This window comes from Neoarius graeffei, chromosome 23 (assembly GCF_027579695.1).
Source record: "Neoarius graeffei isolate fNeoGra1 chromosome 23, fNeoGra1.pri, whole genome shotgun sequence".
NCBI classification, from domain to species: Eukaryota; Metazoa; Chordata; class Actinopteri; order Siluriformes; family Ariidae; genus Neoarius; species Neoarius graeffei.
In genome coordinates this window covers 39684753-39705357 of record NC_083591.1, presented here as the reverse complement: position 1 = coordinate 39705357, position 20605 = coordinate 39684753, and the positions used below count along the sequence as shown (strand labels likewise).

At 40.2% G+C, this 20605-nt stretch overlaps 1 pseudogene; it reads left to right on the top strand.

Moving 5' to 3' along the window:
- LOC132871294 (semaphorin-4E-like) overlaps positions 1–20605 on the top strand; it is a 43075-nt pseudogene that overhangs the window by 11787 nt on the left and 10683 nt on the right.

Genomic DNA, 20605 nt, shown 5'->3' with positions numbered 1-20605 from the left:
GCCTCAACACTTTTGTGCAGTAAATATAAAATGCCCTCTGGAAAGAGTCTCCTAGTGCGGACTGTTTGTAAAACAAACATCATTACTGACAGATCTTCTGCATTAGGAACAGGTATGCTATCATACAAAGCCCTCATCTGCATTTCATCTTCAGTGAATCCTTAAACTAGCCCATGAAATTCATCTCATCTCATTATCTCGAGCTGCTGTATCCTGTTCTACAGGGCCGCAGGCAAGCTGGAGCCTATCCCAGCTGACTACAGGCGAAAGGCGGGGTACACCCTGGACAAGTCGCCAGGTCATCACAGGGCTGACACATAGACACAGACAACCATTCACACCTACGGTCAATTTAGAGTCACCCAGTTAACCTAACCTGCATGTCTTTGGATTGTGGGGGAAACTGGAGCACCCGGAGGAAACCCACGCGGACACAGAGAGAGCATTTAAACTCCACACAGAAAGGCCCTCATCGGCCACGGGGCTCGAACCCGGACCTTCTTGTTGTGAGGCGACAGCACTAACCACTACACCACCGTGCCGCCGCCCATGAAAATATTCTACGTTATTCTTCTGTCTTGTGGTGTTCTGTGACCTGGGCCCTGTACTACGAACGGAGGTTAACCTACCCAGAAGTAACCCAGGGTTCCCCCGCTAAACCGGGGTTGACAAAACCTGGTTATCTTGTTTGGGGTTAAATGGTACTACAACGCCAGTTATGAAGTTGATTTGTTGAACCTGGTTTAACCTAATCAGGGTTAATGTGCGTTCACGTTAAAGGGGAGGTTATCAGCGCAAATCACCACTGTTCACAATGGCACGGTCGCCGTACTTCATGGAGGAAGAATGCGCTGTCATAATGCAAAGCTACGAGGAGTTCAAAACAACATTAAGAGCAAAATCTAACACAGCGGCTGCCAATAAGGAGCGGCAAGCATGTTGGCAACGAATTGCCGATCGGGTAAATGCATAAGTACATTCTCCCCTCTACATGTTCCAGAACAGAAGTATAGGATGAGAGAGAGCTTCATGATCAATCACAAGTTACAGAAAATGGTCCTTCAACGTGGCCCCAGTCATATATAGCTTGTTCAATGTCCGAAAAATCCTGAATAAAATTTGGTATGGTAAATTCATGGAGTAGCCTACTTAAGCTGATATGTGCACAGAGTCACATGAATTAGGACACCTGACTGTTCAGTCCCTTTGACCAAGTTGGTGTATGTCCTGTGAACATTTCAGAGGCAACAGCAGTGCCAAACGCACCTGGGAACAGGTGAAAATGAAATATAAAAACATCATTCATAATGGTGTGTCTGTGTGTGCGCGTGCAAGCAAGCATTTATTTGCCTTTTATTTATTCAATTTTTATCTGTTTGCCTAATAGTTCAAATTGTTTTGTATATAGTTTATAATGTTGTGTGATATTAATGATAATATTGTGGGAAAACTACTTTGCACGGACGTTCATTTAATTTATTCTATCGTCATTTTGTTTGTTCTATTTTTGTGTATTTTATTTATTTATCTGTTTGTCTAGTTGTATCTATTTTTCTAATAATATATTTTTTTGCATTAATAGTTTGTTTTTTCCTATTAAAATAATCTTGTGTTCTTGTTATAACTTTATCTATTTATCTGACTGTTTAGTTGTATCTATTTTTGTTACAATTTCAATATTTTTAATATAGAAAGTTTGTTTTTTTCTATTAAAATGTTCTTGTGTGATAACTAGTTCTTGTGTTATATTTATTGTAGTTGTATCTATTTTGTATCTCAGCCTTAAATATTTTTGTAAAACAAGTGTTTTTCTATAAAATATTCTTGCGTTCTTGATAACTATGTTCTTGAGTGGGTGTTTTTTTTTAAACAGAAAAGCCGTTCTGCATGGACATTCATTGAAGCCCTCATTGTTTTTTAATGGTTATTTATGAGCGTTTAGGGGTTACAATAATGTAAGTCTAGGTTGCTTTATATAAAAGGTATGTCCAGAAATATTGATGTCACTGTCTAAGCAGAGGGATCTGGCTTCTTTAGACGCTGTTTTCTTAAAACTGAATAAATATTTAAAAAGAGCCAAATGAGCCAGCCTTTTGAACGGCTCTTTTCAAAGAACTGATCACAAAGATGCGGATCCCATCAAAGAGCCATAAATCCCATCTCTAATCTGCGCTCCGATATCGCACGGGTCATCCAGGTACGCTGGCATTGTCTCTAGAGGAAATGTCGGTGGAGAGGTGGTGTTTAAAAAGGGTGTGGTTAATCAGAAACCTCGGGTTAACCAAGAACATAACCTGAGACGAGCAGGTTTGAGATGCAGTGTAAGTTGCCATGGCAACATACCTCGGTTTGAACATAGCCAACTTTCGTAGTATGGGTTAATCGGGAAGTTATGCTGCGCGTGATCAAGTTACTCTCGAAGTTACCCTGGTAAGCCAGAAAACCCGCTTCGTAGTACAGGGCCCTGGTCTGGAATGAACTGAATCTCTGTTTTCTGACAGTCCAAACTGTGATAATTCACTGGACCCTGTTATTTCTGTTCCAGACCGAGTGTCATAATTACATCCGGATCCTTCATAAAATGCCAGACGGCAGGATGTATGTGTGTGGTACCAATGCTTTCAATCCAACCTGTGATTTAATGGTGAGTAATATCTCACGTTATTTCACTGCAAAATGTCATTTTCTTGTTATTGTAGACATTAGTAAAGTTTCAATCTTTGTGAATACTTTCCTGCATTGTAACACACCATGTAGATGCTTCATGTAGCCTGTGCTGTGTTCTGTCTTCCAGTCTTATACAGACGGCAACCTGACTCTGGAAAATAGACAACATAATGGGAGGGGAAAGTGCCCATTTGATCCTTTCCAGAGATACGCCTCTGAACTTGTTGGTAGGTGCTTCATCTCTCTTAATGCGTAACTGCTCCATGACGTAACAAATTAAAGAACGCAATGTTCAGTTAGGGAGTTATTTAAAGTGTAACGTCACTCCAGCTCTGAACCTAACCAAGTGCATAATTTTGAAAAATGTCTTAATTTAATTAAAAAAAAAAAGACATAGAGAAGTACCAAAAGGTTGACTCTACATCAGCATCAGCCTTGCAAGGTTAAGGATTATTTTAACCAATAGCATGGCATTTTGAGACATTTTCAAACCATAAAATACCTATGATAAAAATGGTAATTTTGTCAGTAACAACAGCATTGATGTGCTTCATCACAGTACCATCACCTCATTTAGTTTACAGCTCAAAAAACACATTTAATATCTCTTTATTGTTTTTAGTTCTTTACTTTTTTTAAAATTCCTTTTGCAGTTTAGTAAATGCATTACAACCCCAATTCCAAAAAAGTTGGGACAAAGTACAAATTGTCAATAAAAACGGAATGCAATAATTTACAAATCTCTAAAACTGATATTGTATTCACAGTAGAACATAGACAACATATCAAATGTCGAAAGTGAGACATTTTGAAATTTCATGCCAAATATTGGCTCATTTGAAATTTCATGACAGCAACACATTTCAAAGTTGGGACAGGGGCAATAAGAGGCTGGAAAAGTTAAAGGTACAAAAAAGGAACAGCTGGAGGACCAAATTGCAACTCATTAGGTCAATTGGCAATAGGTCATTAACATGACTGGGTATAAAAAGAGCATCTTGGAGGGGCAGCGGCTCTCAGAAGTAAAGATGGGAAGAGGATCACCAATCCCCATAATTCTGCGCTGACAAATAGTGGAGCAATATCACAAAGGAGTTCGACAGTGTAAAATTGCAAAGAGTTTGAACATATCATCATCTACAGTGCATAATATCATCAAAAGATTCAGAGAATCTGGAAGAATCTCTGTGCGTAAGGGTCAAGGTCAGAAAACCATACTGGGTGCCTGTGATCTTCGGGCCCTTAGACGGCACTGCCTCACATACAGGCGTGCTTCTGTATTGGAAATCACAAAATGGGCTCAGGAATATTTCCAGAGAACATTATCTGTGAACACAATTCACCGTGCCATCCGCCGTTGCCAGCTAAAACTCTATAGTTCAAAGAAGAAGCCGTATCTAAACATGCTCCAGAAGCGCAGACGTCTTCTCTGGGCCAAGGCTCATTTAAAATGGACTGTGGCAAAGTGGAAAACTGTTCTGTGGTCAGACGAATCAAAATTTGAAGTTCTTTATGGAAATCAGGGACGCCGTGTCATTCGAACTAAAGAGGAGAAGGATGACCCAAGTTGTTATCAGCGCTCAGTTCAGAAGCCTGCATCTCTGATGGTATGGGGTTGCATTAGTGCGTGTGGCATGGGCAGCTTACACATCTGGAAAGACACCATCAATGCTGAAAGGTATATCCAGGTTCTAGAGCAACATATGCTCCCATCCAGACGACGTGTCTTTCAGGGAAGAACTTGCATTTTCCAACATGACAATGCCAAACCACATACTGCATCAATTACAGCATCATGGCTGCGTAGAAGAAGGGTCCGGGTACTGAACTGGCCAGCCTGCAGTCCAGATCTTTCACCCATAGAAAACTTTTGGCGCATCATAAAATGGAAGATACGACAAAAAAGACCTAAGACAGTTGAACAACTGGAATCCTACATTAGACAAGAATGGGTTAACATTCCTATCCCTAAACTTGAGCAACTTGTCTCCTCAGTCCCCAGACGTTTACAGACTGTTGTAAAGAGAAAAGGTTATGTCTCACAGTGGTAAACATGGCCTTGTCCCAACTTTTTTGAGATGTGTTGTTGTCATGAAATTTAAAATCACCTAATTTTTCCTCTTTAAATGATACATTTTATCAGTTTCAACATCTGATATGTCATCTACCGTCTGTTCCATTCTGAATAAAATATGGAATTTTGAAACGTCCACATCATTGCATTCTGTTTTTATTTACAATTTATACTTTGTCCCAACTTTTTTGGAATCGGTGTTGTATATTCATTATGAATACCCAGCCACTTTAATACAGATGCTGCTCATCGTAGCTAAAATTATATTTTTGATGGCTTTATAGGAACATAGCTGAATGGTATCATCCGAATGTTATAACAATATTACAATTTTGCTTGGCATTTAGATGGAGAGCTGTACTCTGCTACATCTGTGAATTTCCTGGGCTCAGACATGGCTGTGATGCGAAGCTTAAATTACACTGTACGATCTGATTACTCGTCTGCTTGTGTCAAAGGTGAGCGTGTGCGTACAGGCGTACACGCACACACAAAATCAAGTTGGTCAGTGTACAGATAAATGACACCAACATCAACTTTTATGTAAATCTTATTGCACTTAGAAAGGCATAAAGACTTTGGAACTAGAATATTTTGCTGCTGAAATTGAAAATTTCTGGAATTGTATAAAATTGACACTTCTAGTTTACATCTAGTTTAGTTGTGATATTCTTTAATTCTTTGAACTTGAGATTCCTCTATTCAGTTTAAGATTATCACTGACTTGCTGTGATTTCAGACCCCATTTTCATTGGCATGAAGCATGTTGCTGAGGGAAAGGAAAACCCAGAGGGGGATGATGACAAGATTTACATCTTCTTTAGCGAAACAGCTGTTGAGTATGACTCCTACAGTAAGATCCAAGTGTCAAGGGTGGCCCGCATCTGTAAGGTATTCTTTCCTGCAACAAAATGTTGCTCAGCTAACATTACAGTGCTTTTCCCAAATTCAGTCATCCATCCATCCATCCATCCATCCATTATCTGCAGCCACTTTTCCTGTGTAGGGTTGCTCGAACCCGGACCTTCTTGCTGTGAGGCGACAGAGTTAACCACTACACCACCGTGCCACCCCAATCTAGAACTAGTTTTAATAATCTCAGAGTTGGTGTCTTGTATCCTTCTACACTGCAAGAATATCTTAACAAATTAGAATATCTTGAATATAGTTGAAATGATCCAGCATTTCCTATTAGAAGTATACAAGACACCAAGTCTGAGATTATTAAAACTAGTTCTAGATTGTAACCAACTTATTCCAAGATGTCTTGTCAAATAAAATTATCTGTCCATGCAGCAAGATAATTTCACTAGTATTAAGGAATTTTCTCCTCAAATTCAGTTTTCAGTTTTTGCAGTGTACATGAGTGAACAGACACCCACAAGTGGCTTTTGGATAGCCATACACGTCACAAATTGAGTCATTTATGTTTTGAACTCATGTTTTTCGAGTTCTTTTGAGAAGCACTCTTTGCTTCTTTTGAGAAATAAATGCGAAAATTCGAAACATTATCTGCCCAAAGAAGAATACTTTTACAATAAATATTTGGTTACATTTATAATGTGTAATACATTTCATAATGTGCATAATACATTTTACATTTTATAGTGTATAATTTATAATGTTTATTTCATATTTACTAAATAAATATGACTTAATATTTATCACTTGCTAAAATGTCTTTTTTTTGCAGCATTGCAGCAATTATTCTCATTCCCTCTGATCTGTCTTTTCTAGGGGGATAGAGGAGGAAAGTGACTACTGTATAAGAAGTGGACTTCATTTCTAAAGGCTCTTCTGGACTGTCCTGTCCCTCAGAGCAAATTGCCTTTAATTATACAGGATGTTTTCCTCTTCTGCCCAGGCCCCTGGAGAACCTGTATGTTCTATGGAGTCTTCACTCCTCAGACGTGAGTATAGTTCAGGTCAAACATGACAAAAGAGTAGGTTTGAATAACTGTAATGAAGACCCTGCAAAAAAAAAAATCACCATTATAAGACAATTATTGATATTATATGTCAATTTCAATCACGATTGTGGTTATATACCAGTCTGACAATGCACATAGCAATCAAGCCCTAAAATGGAGGACTTAAACATTACCACTTGTATTAGATCAGCCTAAGGTCGAGGGATGCCCAAGGTGATTAGGGCACATGGATAAGCTAATAAGCTTTTAAAATTCGCAAATATTTCTAGGTGTTTTATGGTTTGCCATTAACTACAGAACTGCACAGTGTATTTCTAACTTGCATCGTGTTTTCTTTTAAATTGCAGTAGCCTTTTGTTTCTGATTCATAAACTGCCTTTAATTTGTTGAATGTAATAGTAGATATGTAATAACCTATATGTGTACTACGTACCCATTATGTTCCCATACAACAATGGGCACCATACACATTCACACACTCATTCACATCTATGGGCAATTTAGTGCAGCCACTCCATGTTACTGGCATGGTTTTTGGGAGCTGGGAGGAAACTGGAGGAAATGATATAAAAGTAATATAAATACTGATCCTCATAATATGCAGTGCATGAGACTTATTTGGTTTACAACACAGTCAAATGAAATTCTGTCAGTCAAATTAAATCATGGATACAGTTGCCTTAGATACTGCTTTATTTTTGTGTAAAGTATTTTCAGTACAGTGTTGTACTATAATATGAAATGTATTCACTTTTGGAGGTTACATGATGCAGTGAGGTGAAGAGAAAATTATTTAGGGGATTCGAAACCTCCCTTAATTTCAAATTAGACTGCGATGTAAATCTAGAAATTGCTTAAATATTTTTTTATCTACTAAGATGTCACAGCCTAGCGCGAGTTGGCCTAGTGGTTAGCGTGTCCGCCTCTCAATCGGGAGATCGTGAGTTCTACTCAGGATCGGGTCATGCCAAAGACCATCATAAAAAATGGTACCTACTACCATCTGGCAAGGCATGCTGCAATACAGATGCGAGTGGGGAGTCAAACTCTCACGGTTACCAGAGGACTAGCCCCCCACTGTAACCCTTGCTATGTGAGAGGCCGAGGGAAACGGACATTGGCGGCGCCACATGGCGTGGGAAGGACTTTGATTTGACTTTTGAAGATGTCACAGCCAGTTAAAACCTAAAGAACTTGGGTAAAAAGTAATCATAACTCTAGCAGAAACCCAACGCTTAATTAGAAGTAGCTTTTTAAGTTCCATCCTAACGCAGTCATTTCATTGCTGTGATTTGATCGACAGGAGCACATCACAGTTCTCTGCAGTGTGTGCCTTTCGGATACAAGACATCAGGGAAGTGTTCTCTGAAGGCAAATTCAAAACGCTGTACGATAACTATCCTGTTAGACAATGGGTGACGTACAACGGAGAAGTGCCTGACCCCCGTCCTGGAGCTGTAAGTTCAGCACTTATCAACTAATTTTGCAACAGTCATTTTCACGTTAGCTGTGGTGAAGGAAAAAGGGTTTTAAATGGGCCGATTCCCCTTTCCCAGAACCTTGTTTTTTGTCTTTTGTTTTGAATGCACATGACCCATTTAAATAACCATGGGAAAATGGAATGGCTCGCCAAAAGAATAAAAAAATAGAGATACTTTGATAAAATATCTTCAATTTCATGTTAAAATTTAAGATCTATGGCCTAAGATGTTGCTGAATTGTTACAGATTGTTTTAGGAAAATCATTAGCATAGAAAATAGCTACTTGCTACTTGACGCAGAGGATTCTGGGAAGGGTGAGCCAGTCTCTTTAATTAGGTCAGAATATAATAGAGAATTATACCACAGTTGAACGTTCGCTTTTGGTATCACAGTGTGGCTCGGACAGTAGTTCCAGTTGCAAGGGTTAAATTAATGCTCATGTTAACATTTCCTTAGAAATAACTTATACATGGGCTTACGTGGACTGTGTCATTGGAATTGGAATATTTTATGTCCAAAAGTAACCTAATACAACTTGTATTTGTACTGCCTTTCTTCACACAAAGTGTGACACAAAAGTCTAGGTATGCCAAAGTAGCAAGCTGGATAATGTTAGCTGGTGCGCTCTCTCTCTCTCTCTCTCTCTCTCTCTCTCTCTCTCTCTCTCTCTCTCTGTGTGTAGTGTATCAACAATAATGCAAGACAGAAAGGATTTTCCAAGTATGCGGATTTGCCGTATAAAACCCTTCAGTTTGTCAGAGACAGCCCTCTGATGGATCAGGCAGTGACTCCGTCCTCTCACCGGCCCCTACTGGTGAAGAAAGGAGCTGCATTTACACGTATAGTGGTGGCCAGCACTACTGCCCTGGATGGGAGCAGCCATCAGGTCATGTTTGTTGGCACAGGTAATCATTTAGTGTACGGTTTACATCATTTATAAAAAAAAAGATCAATTATATGGGTTACATAAGTCTAAGCAAAACACATTTAAATACATCCAGGACAGCGAATTGTAGTGCTTGCTCACACAAATAAAACATGTGTTTGTAACAGCAAGCGGTTCAGTGCTGAAAGCAGTCGACTATAATGGAGAGATGGTGATCATAGAGGAGATGCAGCTCTTTAATCATTCTGAGCCAGTGAAGATACTGCGCCTCTCCACCACCACGGTAAGCCTCAGAATATTTACATTTGATTTTCTCCTCCCTGAAGCTACACCAAAAGTTTATAGGTGGTATAAGCTGGTTTTTAAACTGAGTGCAGTTCCAGGAACTGATCCCTGGTCAACCTGAAAATGGTGGCTGAGATTTGTTTCAGGACTAGATGTTGGTTAAAGTGGTTTAGTTGCCATGCTGCGTCCTGTTTTAATGTTCATTCTGGCAGGGATGGGGATATTGTGTGATATATTGCCCAAGTGCACGGTGGTGTAGTGGTTAGCGCTGTCGCCTCACAGCAAGAAGGTCCTGGGTTCGAGCCCCGGGGCCGGCGAGGGCCTTTCTGTGCGGAGTTTGCATGTTCTCCCCGTGTCCGCGTGGGTTTCCTCCGGGTGCTCCGGTTTCCCCCACAGTCCAAAGACATGCAGGTTAGGTTAACTGGTGACTCTAAATTGACCGTAGGTGTGAATGTGAGTGTGAATGGTTGTCTGTGTCTATGTGTCAGCCCTGTGATGACCTGGCGACTTGTCCAGGGTGTACCCCGCCTTTCGCCCGTAGTCAGCTGGGATAGGCTCCAGCTTGCCTGCGACCCTGTAGAAGGATAAAGCGGCTAGAGATAATGAGATGAGATGAGATATTGCCCAAGTGCCTTCTGGTTGTATTGAATAAAGAAAGAGGCTCATATTGTTTTTGCATATAAGTGAGCAACTTTAACTCGCCTTGTCTCAGTTCTGTAAAACACATCATTAACTAGCTACATTTACTGTGAATTTTCTCTGTGACTTTTGTCAAACATTTTACACCTATTGCCATTGTGGGATATTTTATGATCCTTATGAATTATGTTTCAGAATAAATCTGAACTTTTGTTTGCCCAGTGTGATAGCCACACTGTAAATAAAAAGGGTTTACACATGTCTTATTTAAATACTCCTAAATGTAAGACTTAGAAGACATGTCTTGGGTATTTAGCAATGCCTGGAAGACATGTCTTGTGTATACTGATAGACACTGGTGTCTTTATAATAGACACGTGTGTTTTCTTGCATACTCCATATGCACCCATGTCTTCCTAGAAAACACTGCAGTATTATTTAAATACCCCAGTGTTTCATGTAAATATCCTGGACATGTCTGAAATTTTTTTTTTTTACAGTACACCAGCTTTTCACATCATTCTTTCACACAGACTTCACTGTTTGCACTAACCTTTCCTGCTAGCAACTATGAATGATCAGCAAGGCTTATTAGATGCATACATGCACAACTTGGGGCTATATATATCTCCAACGGAAAAGCCATTTAAGGCTCATAGCAAGCTTTATTGAAACTTACCTAATTTGGGATTTATCTCAATTCGGTTCACAAATGTTTATCTTAGCTGAAGTCTAAGCTAAAGTGAACAATGCTATTAGCAAGTTTTAAGCCAGACTGTTAGTAACTCTGTGCTGAGGAACGTATGGTGACTTATTATAATTTTTATTTTTTACAGACACATCCACGTAGATAATTCTCAATAAATTGTATCTCCTCTGTATTATAGTATGTAGTATATCATGTCGACCTTCATGCTCAGCTCTGAGTCTGTCTCTACCCACTGAGAATTTTGAAAAATGCTAAAAAGTGGGGGCGCCACGGTGGTGTAGTGGTTAGCGCTGTAACCTCACAGCAAGAAGGTCCGGGTTCGAGCCCCGTGGCCGACGAGGGCCTTTCTGTGCGGAGTTTGCATGCTCTCCCTGTGTCCGCGTGGGTTTCCTCTGGGTGCTCTGGTTTCCCCCACAGTCCAAAGACATGCAGGTTAGGTTAACTGGTGACTCTAAATTGACCATAGGTGTGAATGTGAGTGTGAATGGTTGTCTGTGTCTATGTGTCAGCCCTGTGATGACCTGGCGACTTGTCCAGGGTGTACCCCGCCTTTCGCCCATAGTCAGCTGAGATAGGCTCCAGCTTGCCTGCGACCCTGTAGAAGGATAAAGCGGCTAGAGATAATGAGATGAGAATGAATAAATATGAACTTTTGTTTGCCCAATGTGATAGCCACACTGTAAATAAAAAGGGTTTAGACATGTCTTATTTAAATACCCCTAAATGTAAGACTTAGAAGACATGTCTTGGGTCTTTAGCAATGCCTGGAAGACATGTCTTGTGTATACTGATAGACACTGGTGTCTTTATAATAGACACGTGTGTTTTCTTGCATACTCCATATGCACCCATGTCTTCCTAGAAAACACTGCAGTATTATTTAAATACCCCAGTGTTTCATGTAAATATCCTGGACATGTCTTAATTTTTTTTTTTTTACAGTACACCAGCTTTTCACATCATTCTTTCACACAGACTTCACTGTTTGCACTAACCTTTCCTGCTAGCAACTATGAATGATCAGCAAGGCTTATTAGATGCATACATGCACAACTTGGGGCTATATATATCTCCAATGGAAAAGCCATTTAAGGCTCATAGCAAGCTTTATTGAAACTTACCTAATTTGGGATTTATCTCAATTCGGTTCACAAATGTTTATCTTAGCTGAAGTCTAAGCTAAAGTGAACAATGCTATGAGCAAGTTTTAAGCCAGACTGTTAGTAACTCTGTGCTGAGGAACGTATGGTGACTTATTATAATTTTTATTTTTTACAGACACATCCACGTAGATAATTCTCAATAAATTGTATCTCCTCTGTATTATAGTATGTAGTATATCATGTCGACCTTCATGCTCAGCTCTGAGTCTGTCTCTACCCACTGAGAATTTTGAAAAATGCTAAAAAGTGGGGGCGCCACGGTGGTGTAGTGGTTAGCGCTGTAACCTCACAGCAAGAAGGTCCGGGTTCGAGCCCCGTGGCCGACGAGGGCCTTTCTGTGCGGAGTTTGCATGCTCTCCCTGTGTCCGCGTGGGTTTCCTCTGGGTGCTCTGGTTTCCCCCACAGTCCAAAGACATGCAGGTTAGGTTAACTGGTGACTCTAAATTGACTGTAGTTGTGAATGTGAGTGTGAATGGTTGTCTGTGTCTGTGTCAGCCCTGTGATGACCTGGCGACTTGTCCAGGGTGTACCCCGCCTTTCGCCCGTAGCAGTGGCGGCTCCAGAATTTTTTTTCGGGGGGGCAATTTCCCCCCCGTTATGTCTACACGGACCATAAATGTCCACAGGACTGAAGTAAATTGACCTAGGTAGCAAATCAATTGGCCGAACTTGTTTTTGCCTGGTAAATTCAGATATCAATTTAGACAATATCTCTTCTCTCCACTAGGTGGCAACACTGAACAAGTTAAAGGTGGCAAACTAAGGTAGCCTAGTAAACTAGACCCACCTGCCTAGCGGCCAAAAATATTTTTGCCTACGAGTGGCAAATATTCACATTTAGTCTGGCTTGCCAGGCTAAAACTAAGGAAGATTCATTGTGAAGCCTTCAAAGCAAAACATTTGGCATCACAGTCAATTAATATTACATTACTCATTTTATTTTCTCATATTTTTCCAGTATTCTATAATAAGTAGACACATTCTTAATTATAAACATATTCTAATTTCTTCATTCTAAAGAATGCAATTAAAGTGGCAGGATATAAATCCAAAACAAGTGTTTATTTAAGTTTTGCAAAAGATGAAGAAAAGCATAACCATCAAACAAACGTGCAGCTTAATTATGTGTTTTTTTTTATATGGAATTGCACCATTTTAACAACAAATAATTCTAAATAAATTCTGCAGTTTTTTTCCCAAGAATTCTCCAGAAGGCCATGCCTTAAAAGGAAATTTAAAGTATTACAAGCATGTCAATGAACACAAAAGGCTTTAGTTATTTAGTTATATACACACAAGGTTACACAAGGTTTTGTAGTCAGTGCAACTTGGCTTAACAAGTTGGAAAAAAGGTAAGGTGCTGCTGGCTCCAATGAACACATATACTGTACAATATATAAAAACTGAAAATATGCTTAATTTACACCAAGTCAGAGAGAACTTGAGGCTACTGAAATATTCCAAGCATGGCAATGTTAAACTGCCATTGGTAAAACAACTGCCATTGGTAACACACACACACACACACACACACACACACACACAAAAAAAAAAAACCTTTTGCCTAGTAAATTCAAATATCAGATATCACTGTACCGTCTGCTGTGCTACTTCCAGGGTGGAAGAGAATGCAAGGGTAGCAAAAAAGAGCATTGACTACATCACAGCCAGCTAGCCAAGTTTTCCGGTGGTACCAGTTCTTCTTAAAACTTCTTGAGTAGGTCTTCTCCCCCTTCGTAGACGCTTGATGTTTAAATTCGGTCTAGGAGGTCCTAGCTGTTTGATTGCCGTTTTCTCCTCATTGGTACGACGACTAAAGGGAACTTCTTTCAGAGACGCTATCGTATTGTTGCACTCAACACTCGCCATCTTCTTCATAGAATGTTCACACATTTCCCGCGCAAGTTGCGTTTTCCAGCCCAAAATTATGTTCAAAACCCGCTAAAATGCACTTAAAACCGCCCAATTTGGCAACACTTGCGCGGCGCAACAGGCGTATTACGTAAGCATGCTGCTTGTGCTCGCACATAAAGCCCAATAGAAAATGCATTGGGACAGGGGCGAAATTTTCAGCGCCCCAAACCCATTTAATTTAGCAATGCTGATAGGCCAAATATTTATTATTTTCCCCTAGCAACCGTCCACAATTGGCTATTTCGTTGCACTTCGAAGGCGCTTTCATGAGCGCCCAAGAAGAGAAACACATCGGTAGAAATTCACTGTTTAATGAGAGTCAGTTGGTAGAAATGTTGTTAAAACAATTTAGATTGCATGTAGACACACTTAAAAAAAAAAAACTAACACTTATATGTGAAATATTTTTTTCTTATTTTTATATGTTATATTTTTCCCCCTCAACATCTGGGAGGGCGGCGCCCGAGCGCCCCCTATGGGCCAGCCGCCACTGGCCCGTAGTCAGCTGGGATAGGCTCCAGCTTGCCTGCGACCCTGTAGAACAGGATAAAGCGGCTAGAGATAATGAGATGAGATGAGCTAAAAAGTGGGCAAAGAGCTGAGAGGGGACGGGGGCGTGGTTGAGGAGGGATGTGGGGTGGGGAAACAGCATAAACTCTTGTGAATGAGTCTTGATCAGCATATTATTTGAAAATGATTGCAATTTCTTCCATTCAAGGACGGGGTCTGGGGGAGATGGGCTGCCCACCTCTGATTACAGTGCATTAATATTCATCTCATCTCATCTCATTATCTCTAGCCACTTTATCCTTCTACAGGGTCGCAGGCAAGCTGGAGCCTATCCCAGCTGACTACGGGCAAAAGGCGGGGTACACCCTGGACAAGTCGCCAGGTCATCACAGGGCTGACACATAGACACAGACAACCATTCACACTCACACCTACGGTCAATTTAGAGTCACCAGTTAACCTAACCTGCATGTCTTTGGACTGTGGGGGAAACCGGAGCACCCGGAGGAAACCCACGCGGACAACATGCAAACTCCGCACAGAAAGGCCCTCGCCGGCCCCGGGGCTCGAACCCAGGACCTTCTTGCTGTGAGGCGACAGCGCTAACCACTACACCACCGTGCCGCCCTTGCATTAATATTCCTTTTTTAAATATACATTTCATGATGTAGACAAGTCTAAAATGGGTGACTCTATCAGAATCGACTGTGCAAGGTTCATGATGATTTAAACAGCTGATCATGTTTTGAACTATTTTCAGCCCACAAAACGTCAATTACAGCTCAAAAAACTCATTTCAAGTTTGCAGGAACTCTTATGGACTTGAGCTGCTTTTGAGTTGAATATAAAACTAAAGCCAGTTAAAGACTGTCATGCCCTGTGAATCCATCGATGTAAGAATCTTATAGACAAGGCTTTTTTTTTCTCACTTTCAAAAAAAAAAAAATCACACTTTTACACTGATGAAGTGATTTAGTAATAGGAATAATATTTATAGAAACTTGTTTAGTTTGGGAGAATATTTTTATAAAATGCATTTCTTGAATGGATTTATCTTGTCTTTTTGTTAGTTTTCCAAAACAATATAGAAATACAATTTTCCTCCCATTTTAACAATTTTGTAATGCACTTTAGGGAACATCTCATCTCATTATCTCTAGCCGCTTTATCCTGTTCTACAGGGTCGCAGGCAAGCTGGAGCCTATCCCAGCTGACTACGGGCGAAAGGCGGGGTACACCCTGGACAAGTCGCCAGGTCATCACAGGGCTGACACATAGAGTAGACACAGACAACCATTCACACTCACATCTACGGTCAATTTAGAGTCACCAGTTAACCTAACCTGCATGTCTTTGGACTGTGGGGGAAACCGGAGCACCTGGAGGAAATCCACGCGGACACGGGGAGAACATGCAAACTCCGCACAGAAAGGCCCTCGCCGGTCACGGGGCTCGAACCCGGACCTTCTTGCTGTGAGGCGACAGCGCTAACCACTACACCACCGGGCCGCCCACTTTAGGGAACATGCACACCTTAAATTTTGATTTTGTGCCATCATCAATCACACTAGAATAGCATAACATTATTATATCGTTACTTAATCATGATTAAGTAATTGTATGATTATCCCAATACTCATCCAATTCATTTTATGATTACTTTAATTGTATCTACTTGAACTTGAGATTCAGTTTCAGCTTGACCCACATTTCAATAACTGGTGCACATATTTTGTCAGGGTCAGCTGTATGCAGGCTCCGAGGCGGCAGTGGTGCAGGTGCCGCTGAGTGCATGTGGCCATTACATCTCCTGTATGGACTGTGTGCTGGCCAGAGACCCGTACTGTGGCTGGGACTTCTCCTCCGACAGCTGCATTGCTATAAACAACACTCACCAAGAGACACACAGGTACCTAACGTACACCACTCGTGTTCTGTAACGTCATTGTGGAAGGAATAAAACATGTGCTATCAAAGGAAAACAGGAATAGGAACAATGGGGTGGTGCGATGCAACCTGAAGTTAATCCTACGAAAGGATGCCCTTAATCGTCTTATTCCTCCTACATATACCACAGCGATTTGCAGATGATTGCAAATTTTTTTTATTTGAGAATGATTTCATAGTTTTATCCAATTATACAGTAGTTACATTCAATGTTGTGTAGTGTCCACTAAACAAGCTAGTTCTTATGTTGTTACAGAAGCTATAGACAGCTGTTCCTTGTTTAAGAAAAAAAACCTGTTACTGTTACTGGGGACACCTTGCATTAATGTTAAATAATCAAATAAATAATCACCTCAAGAAAAGCATCACCATATCAATTATTAGTTTTTTAAATTACATTTCCTTATTCTTTTATGAAATAGATTATGTGGTGCACCCACCATGCAAGTCCCTGTGAATGAGCCGTTGCTCTAGAAATAGTAGCGTGTTAGAATGTAGACATTAATATAAACCTCTGATGTGTCTTGCAGCTAGCACTACTCTCAGTTACTCTTATAGAAAACCAATCACCTTCTGATTTTTGATCCAATCAGAATCAAGAATTGAACAGCACTGTGGTCTAAAAGATTATATTGACTTCAATGTTAGATATACTGAATTTTCTCTCATCTCTGTATTTTTCCTGTATTTCTCCCAAAGTGAGGTGATTCAGAGTCTGAGAGATGGAAATCCTACACGTTGTCCTCCATTCGGTATGTTAACAGATTTATTTCTTTATATCCAGGATTACAGCTCATACAGTATTTACACTAAAAAGATTTACTAAACTTCACTGAATGTAAGGGTGAATATACATGCAGCAGAAGTGTTTTAAGTTCATTGTAACTGTCATTAAAAGTCAATCTTTATCTTAAGGAGAAAACTAAAAATATAAACTGAGAAAGATTAAGATAGCTGAATTACGATGTCATTTGTGTGTTACAGAGAGCACGAAGACCATTAAAAACTTCCAGCCGGGTAGTACGGTAGAGTTGCAGTGCCAACCTGGATCAAACTGGGCTCAAGTGAAGTGGCTTGTGAACAATCATCCAGTTAAAAACTCCAACATGCACCGCATTCAACACAACAGCCTGTTGATCCTCAATGCCACAGGCAGCGACATGGACCATTACACCTGCACCTCTGAAGAGACCTTCAATGGCAAAACATATGCCACCCAAATTATTAAATATGAGCTGAGGCCGGAGGACTTCACGGGGCCTGAGCTGAGGCCGGAGGACTTCACGGGGCCTGAGCTGAGGCCGGAGGACTTCACGGGGCCTGAGCTGAGGCCGGAGGACTTCACGGGGCCTGAGCTGAGGCCGGAGGACTTCACGGGGCCTGAGCTGAGGCCGGAGGACTTCACAGGGCCTCCAATCCAGCCAGTGGTTCAGAAACAGCAGAACACCCCTCTGTACTCCCGAAGTTCTAGTCATCATCCCAATATTTATGTTTTTGTTTTTTTACTTTTTTTTTTAATTGAAATTCAATCTCAATAAAAAGCATGTGTACACTTAAGATTATAACCCAGTACATGTTACATGCTCATATAAGAGTATTTTAAAGAACTTAACATTACATCTCACATGTAGTCAAAAAACATGAAATAAACAAGACAAACACAAAACAAAGAAAGAGAAAGAACAAAGAAAGAAAAAAAACCACTGCCATCTACATAGCCAAGTCTCTTTGTACTAACACAACTACCACAGACAATAAAAATAGGACAGTAATTTCATTTCTACATGTACAAGGGCTGTTAGATAAAATTGCAGATAATATTTTTAAGGACAATTGCTTTCTTACTTGTCATTTTATTAACTGAATTCCAGTATGTATTAAATTCTGTTTTAAATACTATAAAGTGAGGGAACATTTTTAGATATCTGGTTTTATGAATAAAGAATTTACCTAAAATTATAACAACCTTTATCATCCAAAATATCCAATATGGACCAAATATTCTTCTCTTTCCATTCTTTTATATACAAGGATTTACGACTCAATGTAACATATCTATTGTTCCAAATAGGGGAAGAATGGGGTGTGAAATTGTGCTTGTAGATAAGTTTCCAGTACATTAGAACTTGCTGGTAAAAGTCTGACAATTTGATTGGTAATTTTGAAGTGGCAAAGTCACATGACAGGAGATAAGGCAAGCCACCAACTCTACTAAAGATCAGTCTGGGTATACAGTACCAAAAGGCTTCACTCTTCTTCAAGTACTCCTTAATCCAGTTAATTTTAATCATGCCATTTAAACAGTTAAAGTCAATAACTTTTAACCCCCCCCCCCCCCCCCCCCCCCCCCCCCTCTTTAAAGTCCTTGACAATGTATGCTTTCTGTAAATAGTAAGTTTTATTCCTCCATATAAAGCTGAAATTAGCTTGATTAACAGCTTTAATTTCATCTTTTGGGATGGCTAAGGAGTGTGAAGGATAGATGCACCTAGATAAAAATTCCATTTTTGTTAGGTACACCCTGCCAAAAACAGACAAGTCTCTTTGCTGCCATATATCCAGCCTTGTTTTCCCTTTTTGAATGGTGTCTGTTATATTAAGCTTGATTCTTCTCTGTTTGTCATTAGTTATGTGAATGCCCAAGTATTTTATTTCCCTTTTAACTGGTATACTATTAATGACCAACTCTTCACATTGTTTGATAGGCATGAGCTCACATTTGGTGATATTAAGGCGTAAACCTGAGGCTTTGGAGAACATTTCAATCCCTTTAATCGCCACTGGGATTTGATGTTTATCCTTCAGAAAAATTGTTGTGTCATCCGCTAATTGACTTATGACTATATCTGTATCAAGCACACGGAGTGCTGTTAGTTCTGTGTAATTTTTAATATGAATAGCCAACATTTCTACTGCCAAGATAAATAGGTATGGGCTAATAGGACAGCCTTGTCTTACCCCTACTTGAATTGGAAAACATGTGGTTGTTCCGCTGGGTAGAGCAACCACACTATTTATGTCCTTGTAACATGTCTTGACAAAATTACAGAATCCATTCCCAAAACCAAAGTATTCAAGAGACTGAAAGAGGAAGTTATGTTCTAAAGTATCAAATGCTTTGAAAAAATCTAGAAACAGTATAAAACCTTCATCTTCTATCATATCACTGTAATCTATAATGTCCAGAATTAACCTGATGTTATTATGAATAGATCTATTCTTCATAAAGCCTGACTGAGACTCACTAACACATTGTTTAATACCTGTTTTAAGACGGTTTGCAAAAACATAAGTTAAAATCTTGTAGTCTGTTGTGAGAAGTGTAATAGGTCTTCTATTATCTAAGTGAATTTTTCCCTGGTTTGGGAATTAGTATTATAATATCTTGTTTCATGGATGGGGAAAGTGTGTGGTTGTTTAATATTTCAAGGAATGTATGGAAAAGAAAATGGTGCACATCTGGCCAAAAATGTTTGTAGAAATTGGCAGTTAAGCCATCAACCCCCGGGGATATTTTAATTTTACTGATAACTGCAGTACCAGAGAGATAACTGAATGATCTGTTAACGGAGCTGCCGACATTCTTACATCAGACACCAGTCCTAAAAGAGGGTCTGATAGCAACCAGTAATCCAACCTAGACCGATGACTCCCATTTGGTTGAAACCAAGAAAATTGTACTTTGTTACCATTGTAGTGCCTCCAGGCATCTTGTAGCACATTTGAATGGCAGAATTCTTGAAATGTCTTATTCGGTGAATAAGTATGGCCTCTTGGGGGAGACCTATCCAACCATTCATCGTTTACCAAATTAAGATCCCCTCCTATTAATACATTTTCACATTGGTAAGATAGTTTGCATCTCTCTATTTCGTTTGTCATGTCTTTTAACAAGTCCAAATTCTCCTGTCTGTTGTTGTACCCCTACACATTCAGCAAAATGAGCCTTGAGTCATTTAAGTCTATCACTGCAATCAACCAATGTCCATGTTCGTCTGCCTTCACATACAAGTGTTTCCCAGAACAGTTAGGGTGTATTCACACCTACGTTGTTTGGTCCGGACCAAACGACCAAACGAACCAAATTTCCCTCGGTCTGGACCTTTTGGGTTGGTCTGAATACAAACCACCGAACTCTGGTCTGGACCAAACAAGCGGACCGAGCTGCAAGGTCGGACTCGGTCCGGACCAAAGGAACCCTGGTGCGGACCTTTTGGAGGTGTGAAAGCAGACCGGACCTAATCTGACAGTTTTGCTTTTTTGTACCTCGGGAGCTTCGTCGTTTGTCGAGCATTATGGGAAACAGAGTCTTGACACTCCACCGCAAAGTGCAAACACTGTTTCGGTTGTCAAGGGAACGTTACGACAGTCGTTCAGTCACCAGTGGTAGGCGAGTAC